Source organism: Castor canadensis, chromosome 5 (assembly GCF_047511655.1).
Source record: "Castor canadensis chromosome 5, mCasCan1.hap1v2, whole genome shotgun sequence".
Lineage (NCBI taxonomy): Eukaryota > Metazoa > Chordata > Mammalia > Rodentia > Castoridae > Castor > Castor canadensis.
In genome coordinates this window covers 85,320,348-85,327,338 of record NC_133390.1, presented here as the reverse complement: position 1 = coordinate 85,327,338, position 6,991 = coordinate 85,320,348, and the positions used below count along the sequence as shown (strand labels likewise).

The 6,991-nt window shown below is 50.0% G+C and overlaps 1 long non-coding RNA gene across 1 annotated transcript; it reads left to right on the top strand.

Moving 5' to 3' along the window:
* Positions 1-1,502: 1,502 nt before the first annotated feature.
* Positions 1,503-5,426, top strand: LOC141423080 (uncharacterized). Its single transcript, XR_012447736.1, has 3 exons — positions 1,503-1,660; positions 2,492-2,603; positions 5,207-5,426. It is a non-coding gene; the product is annotated as an uncharacterized lncRNA (long non-coding RNA).
* The last annotated feature ends 1,565 nt before the right edge of the window (positions 5,427-6,991 follow it).

The window sequence follows — 6,991 nt, the reverse complement described above, 5'->3', positions numbered from 1 at the left end:
GCTGTTGCCATGTTTTACACATGGGAAAATGGAGAAAACAATTGTACAAGGCCCACAGCTATCTCCGGGCCGAAATGGAACCGGAGCTCAAGTCTCCTCTAGAGCCCAGTAGGTTTCACCAGCGAGTAAGGGGTAGAAGAGAGGGGTTGCTCGGAAACCTCCGGTATCTGGTCCTGGACAGGGGAAGGTACGGCTGCCACCATCCTCGGACCCCGAGTGGCCTGCTGGTGGCTGCAGGAGGTGGCGGGAGGGGGCTGCCGAGACCTCGCGGGCCCCAGTCCCGGCTCCCGGCGGGCGCTCCGGGTCTGCTGCCGGCACCGGATGGAGAGTCCCGAGAAGGCTTAATTGGCAGGAAGACATTCTCAGCAGATCTCATCTCCCGCCGCCCAGCCCTGCTGCCATGGTCCGCCTGGGCTTCTCCCAGCACCCCTCCCCCGGGCCCCAGCTGGGCGAGAAACCCAGATGGTGGCAGAAGAAACTGGAGCCCCGGCGCCGGGGCGGCCTCGAGGGGCCCAGGCCTCCGAGAGCTTTGCTGCCTCTTGCCAAGGTCAATCAAAGCGTCCCACGCTCCGAGGCAGCCCGGCCAAGGGCCAGGGTGAACGCCTCACGCCCTCGCCCTCGCCCTCTCCCCGGCAGGTGCCCGAGATTCCTGCGCCCGGGGACCGTGCGGTGGGAGGCTGAGGCTAGAGGCTGGGACCCAGGCGGCCGGGCGGGACCCGCCCGGGCGGAAAGTGATACCAATTAGGGCCGTTTTATGGCAATAGGCATCTGGCTGAGCTCTTCTAGGGCTGAGAGAGGGTGTGGAATAGAAGGGAAGAAGTTCCCAGAGCCGGAAACTTCCGGAAACCCTTGATTCCAAGATAAAAGACAATCTGGACTCTAAGGCTCGCCTGCTGGGTGGCCTTGGGGAAGTTCCTTGGAGACATTCTGGAGCGTCAGTTTCCTCCTGTGAAAAAAAAGAGAGAATACGGGTCAAATTTCTTCCCAAGCTCAGGCATTCTGTCAGCAAGAAGATGGAAGTCCGGGCCTCAGGTGGCTCAAGGTAGAGAGCGCGCATCCCGGTGGCAGGTGTGTGTTGGGAGGGTGGAGTCCAGGGCACGCAGAACATCGGGGCAGGGCGGCCAGGAGCACATTCCCTAGGGTCCTGCCGGGAGGTGGGGGCAGGTGAAAGAGAGGGAGGTTGAATAAAGGCCTCCAGGTTGATGACAGGACATCAGGAGATGGCTTTGGTGGTGACGTCAGATGGGAAATGGTGTGTGGGCAGAGTAGAGGAGTGGATGTTTTATGCTGGGACCCACCTGGGTTGGTGGGTGGGTGGGTAAAAGATGCCAAGGAGAAGAGAGATGAGGGGAGATGACTGATGGGATGGGGTCAAGTCCTGAAGAAGGTTCAGGGCGTGGGGGCCAAGGCACAGGTGGGAAGGAATAGGAGGCAGGTTGGGGGTGGGGGAAGAGAGGAGTGAAACTGGAACACTTCATTCCCTTACTCATCTCAGCTCCACGTGGAGAAGGCCTTAGTGTGGTTCTCTGAGTGGGAAATAGTGGATCTGGAAAGCATCCCTCATTGGCTGGATTACAGGAATCCAAAACAAAGACACCTTTGAGGAGATGAAAAGGCTGCCATTTACCAGATTGGCTTGTGCCTTTCTATACGTTCTCTGGTAAGACTTTTCTTTTTTTTTGGCACTGGGGTTTGCTAGGCAGGCACTCTTACCACTTGAGCTACTCTACCAGCCCCGTTTTGTGATGGGTCTTTTAGAAATAAGATCTCTCGAACTATTTGCCTGGGGCTGGCTTCTAGCTCCTGATCCTGCTGATCTCTGCCTCCTGAGTAGCTAGGATTACAGGTGTGAGCCACCAGTGCTCGACCTGACTGGACATTTTATAGATGGAGAAACTAAGACTCAGAATGGTGAAGAACCTTTCTTAGGGACCCTCAGCTGGTGATGAAGAGATGGAAAGCATGATGTGAACTCTGCACCTGGGAAGAGAGAGGAAATGAATGGGCCTTTTCTCCTAAATAAGATCAAACCACATATTTTATTTTGCAATATGCCACTTTTCTCTTTGTGTTTCCATGCTCATATACATACACGTCTCTTTTGTAAAGCTGTATAGTAGTCCTTTGCATAGATACTCTTTTATTATTTATCTATTCCTTTACCACTGGGCATCAATATTATCTCCAGAGTTTTGCAATCACAAACAATGCTTTAGTGAACATCCTTGTGAGAATACCTTCGTATAGACACAAATACTTCTAGAAAGTAGAGATGGTATCAATGACTCAGAGGTATGCTTGTTTTAAATTCTTACAGAGAGTGCTACATTTCCCTCCAAAGAGACAATACCAATTTATACTTCCTCCACCAAGCTGGGTGTGCCCACTCTCTTAGGTCCTTGTCACTGGTACTATATGTGTGTTTATGCGCATGTGTTGCCAATCTTCTGGGTGAATTTTTCACTTTTGTTTTCATTTGTATTTTCTTGAGTCCCTGCAGCTCAGCCAAGAAGCATTGTTTGTGAAGAATGGAAGAAGAGGCCAATAGTAAATAGCAGGGATTTAGGGCAGCCCTGAGGACTTTCGCTCAGCACCTAGATAAGGTAGGCATTAGAATTCCTTTCTCTGAGCACATTCTTTTGCTCTCTAGGGTGCTGTCTGGCTACCTAGGTCTCAAGCCAGCAGCCAGCTACATACCTGTGCAGCTTGGCTGCACACAGGGACAAACCACTAAGCTGCTTGAAACAATTTGGGTACAGGGTTCAGCTTTCTGAAAGAGCCAGGGAAGATGAGGGTCACCAGACTTGCTGTGGGTGCTGAATGAGAGGTGCTAAATAGTCTGAGGAGGAGAGAGAAGGGAACTGCAAACTTAGCTTAGCAAAGGTGAGGGTGGGGATGGATGAAGAGTGGTGGCTGTACTCCCCCTCCTCATGTACACATCCACTCCAGCCTGTTAGTAATGACAGCTGATAGTTTTGAGTTTGTCCCTTCTCTTCCTTTGAGTTTGCCTTTCCCTTCTCTCCCCTTCCCTTCCCTCCCCTCCCTTTCCTTTTTTGACTGGCACTGGAGTTTTTTTTTTTTTTTTTTTATTCGTACATGGCACTGGAGTTTGAACTCAAGGCCTCACACTTGCTAGGCAGGCACTCTCCCACTTGAAACAAACCCCAGCCCTTTTGGCTTTAGTTATTTTTGAACAGGGTCTCATGTTTTTGCCCAGGAGTACTTGGACTGTGGATCTTCCATTTATTCCTCTTATCTAGCTGGTATGGCAGGCTCCACCACACCCTGATTATTGATAGAGATGGGGTCTTGCTAACTTTTTACCCCAGCTGTCCTCAAACCTCCATCCTCCCAATCTCTGCCTCCTGAGTAACTGAGATTACAGGCATGTGCCACCATGCCTAGCCCTTTGCTTACTGTATATGGTATTGCTCCAAGTATTTTAATTTACTGAGCAATTTTATCTTTGCATCATGTCTATGAGCTAAGTGACAACTGTCTGCATTTTATAGATGAGGGCGTGGAGGCATAGACTAAGGTGGCTTACCCAAGATCACATAGGTAGAAAGTGGCCAAGCTGAGAATCTCATTCAGGTGGTGAGGGCTTTGGGGTCCATACTTCCAGCCACCACTCATGAGGCTTTACATGTCCTTTTTAGTCCCTATTAACTGACATTAATTGAGAGCAGACCAGGCACACTAATTTGGTCACTAATACTTACAACAAGTCTATGAAATAAAATGTGTTACCCTGAATTTAGAGATGAGAGAAGCAAGCTTCAGCAAGGCTGTGCATCTTGGTTAAGCTCCCCCAGATAGAAAGCAGTTGAACCAGACTTTGCACTTGGATCAGTGCCCTTTCTCTTTTGCATCGCCATGGGGCCTTAGACAGTATAAGGAGAGGAGCAATCATGCTAGTGCAGGACAGCCAACCCCCAGTGCCTCATCCCTATAAGGATGAGGGCGTGGAGGCATAGTCTGGAGGAAGCATCTACTGGTATGTGTGTAGGGAGCAGGCAAGGAAGGTCAGGGGCTCTAAGTAGTGCTGGGGAGAGCTGTCCATCAGCAGGGCTGACTGGGGAGCAGAGTGGAAGTTTGGGAGGGGGCTATAACTAGAATCTGGAACCTTTCTGCACACCCCACCCCTTCCCATACCCCTCACTTCCCACCACCCATATCCACTTCCAGGTAAGTACAGCAGGAACTGGTATCCTGGGTGGAGCTTCCTTTGAAGGGCTCCAGGTCACCATTCTGGTCGACCCAAGAAGGACTGTCATTTCAACCTTATAGCTACCACTTAAATTAGGCATTGCTGTGTAACATAAGTGTAAAAGTGCAAATTGCCCTCCCTGGGACCTCACCACACAGTGAAAAGGAATATCAGAGTTATTTACACCTTCCTGTGAATTGGTTTGTCAGCTATCTGCTTTCAGAGTTCCTAAGTGTTCAGAATGTTTCAAATTTGAGTTGAAATATCAACAATATTAAAATATGTTAGCAGTTATAAAGACTAAAGTCTTCGCAGTTAAACATTTTCATAGACTAGAACTTCAGTTCCTTCAGTTGCTCCATTCTACGTTTCTGAACTTCTAGGAATTCACAGTTGGGGTCTTCTTTCAAGGGGTCCTTTATTTCACAGGTTTGGGAGCACTAGACAAGTGTGAACTGTTTCACAATGAGCCTTTGCAGCCCCGGTGCCATAGTGGCTCATGGGCTGGGGGCTGTGAGATTGGGTCCTAGTATTGGCCACATTACACTGGGGGCCTTGGTTTCGGGAGAGTCAGTGTAAAATTCACTGGCTCTTTACCACTTCGCAATGTCTTTCTGTCAGGCCTGTACAATTGTGGAGAGGAGAGGGCGACACGCGTGCTCCAAGTCCAGCCTGTGAGGCCCAGTTGAGCCATGAGGGCATTGAACATGGCACTGTCTGGCTCACAGGACAGGGAAGGGGAAGCACTTCTGTAGCAGAGGGGAGATGAAGGCAACCAGGACTAGTGGAGGAAGCTGTCACTTCTATCTGCTGGGTGCCACTGGGCTTTGTAGCAGGCTTGGCTTTGAACTGGTCCTTGAGTCAGGGTGAAGGAACTGTCACTCCAGGCAGACAGGAGGGTTGAGCAGGTTGGGTGGAGTGGGCTTGGGTGGAAAGCCAAACTGTGATGTCCGCTTAGGGCTGAAGGACCTCAGGGTTCATCTCAACTCTCTTCAGGGGACAGAGGACTGTTATGGAGCCTGAATAGAAAGAGCTTCCTCGAAGTTACACAGCTAGTTGGAGCCACGCAGCCAGCAAGGAGTGGGCAGGAAGTTTTTCAATCTGGAGCTGACTTTCCAGCCTCAAGAATGTTTTTGGAGGTCCAGCCCAAGCTGGCAACCCCCTCACCTTCTGCCACATACTCTATGAAGCCTACCAGACTCCAGCAACCCGTGTCTCTACACGGCGTTGCCGTCTCTCCCAGCGCTCCTGAGGTATGCAGCTCCCAGATCTTGGCGGGCATTTAAATTTTATTTCCACTCAACAAAATAGCCACATCCTGGTGGAAACCAAGGTGGAGGAGGTCTTTATCCCACCTTCTTAGCCCCTAGTCTTTAAGCTGCAGTAAAAAGTCAGAACTGAGACTGGAAAGAGGTGTGACAGCCAGGCTGTGCAAAAGGCCTCCCTTGACTCCAACTTGCACAACCTCAGGGTCAGGGGACAGGTGGGGTACCAATAGCTCTCAGCTAACAGGGGCTGTATGTTCCAGCCTTAGGCACAACAGCCTGCCGTCATTCAACCTCAGAACCTTCTATCAGCTATGGGCAGCTCTCAGGCTGTGCCAGCCCTTCTGTGGGAAAAGGAGCTTACTGCCCTCAGGACTTCCAGAACAGTAATCACCAAAATGAGGCTGGGACAAAATGCCTTGGAGTCTTGCGGCACTTCTCTCAGCAAAGAGGGGAAAAGAACAAGCTGGTGTGAGTGTCCATTATAGGTGCTCAAAAGGATGGCTGTGCCCCTCCAAAGTTCATATGGTAGAGATTTAAGCCACAAATTCACATGTTGATTAGATAAAACCACTACAACTTCTACCACCATCATAATCACCATCTCTACCCTCATCACCATCACTACCTCCACCAGTATCTATCTCAACCCCCACCTCCACCCCAGCCTCATCCCTGCTCCACCTCCACCACCATCACCACCCATCTCCAGCATCACGACCATCTCCATCTCTACCCTCTCTGGACTCCTGACACTTCAGTCACCACCACCAGCACAATTCCTGCCCACCCCTACCTCTGCCTATTTTAATCAATCCCCCCACTCTATGTAGAACATAAACAACTGCTATTTGGGTCAATCCTTCAAACTCCTCTCATTTGCCCAACCCAAGAAAAGCCAACTTATAGACTCCATTTCCCCAGTATTTTCTTTGAGCCTTCTTGTGGAAGATGAAATGAAATGCCTCACTCTTTAAGTTAGGGAAGATTATTTGTCTTTTGCCGTTCCTGATTTACCAGGCCCATCATTCTGTCCTAGAAGGAAATTGGATTACTCTGACAGAGTGTGTTCTTTGGAAGGCAGTGCCGGTTATTACCTAATTCCTTATGACCTAGTGTTTGCAGATTGATTTTTTGACGACGTGTCCCAGTAGTTTTCTATTATAGCAGCTCAGTTGATAGACCCAGCACTTCTAGAGGCATCTGCTTTCCCCCGGGTTTAAAGGGAGGCAGGGACAGGCTGCCTGGGCTCTCCCTTGTCTCCATACATCCCCTCCGAGTGAGAGGGAGTGCTAGTGATTTGACTCCAACATGGGCCAATTCCTTAAGTATGTAAGCATGTAAGTCACTGGGGCCTGTGGATGTGCACACACAAGTTCTCTCCCTCTCCTCTTGGCTTCCTGCCCTCTCGTGAGTCCACGTAGTGCCTCTTTCAGTTTTCAGATCACAGCTGACCTTTTTAGGCTAAGAAAAAATTAAAAGCCTCTGCTTTTTAGTGTCTTTGCTTATAGACTTT